The sequence below is a fragment of the Myotis davidii genome, unplaced genomic scaffold (genome assembly GCF_000327345.1).
Source record: "Myotis davidii unplaced genomic scaffold, ASM32734v1 scaffold6084, whole genome shotgun sequence".
Lineage (NCBI taxonomy): Eukaryota > Metazoa > Chordata > Mammalia > Chiroptera > Vespertilionidae > Myotis > Myotis davidii.
Window position 1 is genome coordinate 2,038 of NW_006294695.1, and position 3,100 is coordinate 5,137.

Consider the following 3,100-nt stretch of genomic DNA (forward strand, 5'->3'; position numbering starts at 1 on the left):
GGGAGCAAAGGAGGTACATGGGGCAGCAGGACACAAGACAGGAACACACAGAGGCCCAGGTTCACGGTCACAGCAGGGAGTGTCTGAGCTAAGCAGTTGTCAGAGCCACCTGTTGGGCCTGTGCATGCTCTCACCATCTGGGGCTTTGACATGCAGCAAAGGGGAGCAGTAAACTTGTTGGTCACTGACTACAAAATGAAAGAGTATACATGGAGGGAAGGGGGGGAGGGTGGGTGGAAGGTAATCAACCAAAGACGTATGCATGTATGCATAAGCTATGGACACAAACAATAAGGTGCTGAAGGCCTGGGGCAGGGGGCAGTGGCAGGCTGGAGGGGGTCAATGGGAAAAAAAAGAGGACATATGCAAAACTTTGAACAATAAAGAATTATTTTTAAAAAAGTGTATACATAGACACTTCAATAAAGCATTTTGGAAGTTCCTTACAACACTGAGTACAGTCTTGCCATACAATCCAGTAATGGTGTTCCTGGGTTTTACCCAAAGGAGTTGAAAAGTTATGTCCACACAAAAACTTGCTCATCAGTGTTTTTAGCCCCTTTATTCTAAGTTGCCAAAACTTGGAAGCCTCCAATATGTCCATCAATAGGTGAGTGGGTAAATGAATGCTGGTCCATCCAAACAATGTAGTATTATTTAATACTAAAAAGAAATGAACTATCAAGCCATGAAAAACAGGGAAAAGTAAAATGTATACAGATAGTCCTCGGGTTATGTCCGACTCAATGTACGTTGTTTAGTGATTACGTCGCCATCTCCCATTTATTTATTAAAAAAAAAAGTTCCGTCATTTAGGTGTATATACATATGGGCTTTATGTCTTTTATTATTTATTTAACACAAATAAAAGTCAGAATTGCTATCTTTCTTTTAAATTTTTTTACTGTTTCACTTCATTTCTGCTGTGTATGTGCTCCATGTGAGTGACGTAGGTCCTTATGTAGGTGGGTTCTGACTTATGGTGAAAATCGCGTTATGTTGGGCATAGGAATGGATCTCTAATGTAACCCGAGGACCTATTATATTACTAAATAAAGAAGCCAACTGGAAAAGGCCATGTACTATATGATTTCAACCACATGACATTCTGGAAAAGGCAAATCTATGGGGACAGTAAAAAGACCAGTGGTTGTCAGGGGCTGAGGGAAGCTGGAGGGATGACTAGGCAGAGCACAGATAATTTGTAGGTTGGTGAAATTAGTCTCTGTGATACTATAATGATGAATACATGTAATTATACACTAGAGGCCTAGTGCACGAAATTCGTGCTCAGGTAGGGTCCCTAGAGGCTACCAGCTACTGGTGGGGGCCTCCCTTCCCCCAGTTTGCCAGTGGGTCCGCCCCCAGTTGAACTCCCAGTTGAAACTCCATGTTGAGGGGACAATTTACATATTAGGCTTTTATTATATAGGATTTGTGTAAATCCATAGAATGTACAACACAAAGAGTAAACCCCATGATGGTACACTATGAACTTTGGGTGATCATAATGCGTCAATGTAGGCTTACCAATTGTTAGAAATATACCACTCTTGGCGGGTTTTGGGGCTGGTGTTGCTGCGCGGGAGAACCTGATGTCCATGACTGTGGAGGAATCTCCCCGCAAAGATACTGGGATCGCTCATGTACCCCTTGCAGGAGCTGCAGGAGGCCCTGGGGTTGGCAGGGGGCTGGCAGAGAAATACCAGGTCGTGTTCCTATTCCGAAGGCTCCTGCGGGATTAGCAGGCCCTGTCCGAGGGGTTGGGGGAACCTTCCACAGGTAACGACTCCACAGGGACGAAGCCCTGTTGCAGCTGCCGCTGTAGCAGCCACTGCCAGCATTGCTGGAGCCCCAACTCAATGGCACCAGGTTGGGCAGCTCCCTCCTCCAGGCATTATGACTCTTCCACCTGGTATGAGACCACCCATGGGCCCACCAATTGGGCTTCTCCCAACTCAAGGGACACCAATAGGCATGCCTCCTCCATGAATGAGGTCCCCTCCTCTCCTTCCCCCCTTTACCTCCTCCCCCCATCAGAGGTCCATCTCCTCCAGGAGTGCATCCACCAAGACCCTAGGATACTGTTGTCCTTAACCTCTCTTTTCCTGCAATACATCTCCTGAAACTGTGTAGAGTGTTTGTGAGCTTCTATCCTCTCTTTGCTGCATTAATATTCGCTAATAAATGCATAGAGCAACAACAACAAACACCCCAAAGCACATTAAACTCATACTTACATAAAACTGATTTGCATGAAGAGTTAAAGCATTTCAGAAAACTGGATCCACTAAAAACATTACCCAATGGCACTTTTCCCATTCTTTATTTTACTTTTAATTGAATTTATTGGGGTTACATTGGTCAAGAAAAGTATATAGGTTTTAAGTGTAAAATTCTACAATACATCATCTGCACATTGCATTATGCACTTCCCATCCAAAGCCTAGTCTCCTTCCATCACCACTTACTGGCCCACTTACCATATTCCACCTGCTCCCAACCCTCTGTACTGTTGTCTGTGTCCTTGAGTTTTTTTTCTTAATCCTTTCACCTGTTTCATCCAGTCCTCCTCCCCTCTGATAGCTGTCTGTTTTCTGTATCTATGAGTCTGCTTCTATTTTGTTTATTTTGTTCACTAGATTCAGCATATAAGTGAAATCATATGGTATTTGTCTTTGACTATCTTATTTCACTTAGCATAATACCTTCTAGGTCCATCTATACTGTTGCAAAAGGTAAGATTTTCTTCTTTATGGCTGAGTAATATTCCATTATATATACGTATGTACCACAGCTTTTGTATCCACTCATTTACTGATGAGCACTTAGGCTACTTCCAAATATTAGCTATTGTAAATAGCACTGTAATGGACATAGGGTGCATATATTCTTTCGAGTCAGTGTTTTGGGTTTCTTTGGTTATATTCCAAGAAGTGGAATCACTGGGTCATAAGGTACTCCCATTTTTAAATTTTTGAGGAAGCTCCATACTGTTTTCCAAAGTGGCTGCACCAATCTACATTCCCAGCAACAGTGCATGATGGTTCCCTTTTCTCTACATCATTGCCAACACTTGTCAGCTCTAGGTTTATTGATG

The 3,100-nt window shown here is 43.1% G+C and overlaps 1 pseudogene; it reads left to right on the forward strand.

Annotated features, from left to right (window-relative positions):
- Window positions 1–1,524: 1,524 nt before the first annotated feature.
- Window positions 1,525–2,080, forward strand: LOC102753521 (annotated as a pseudogene).
- Window positions 2,081–3,100: the final 1,020 nt, after the last annotated feature.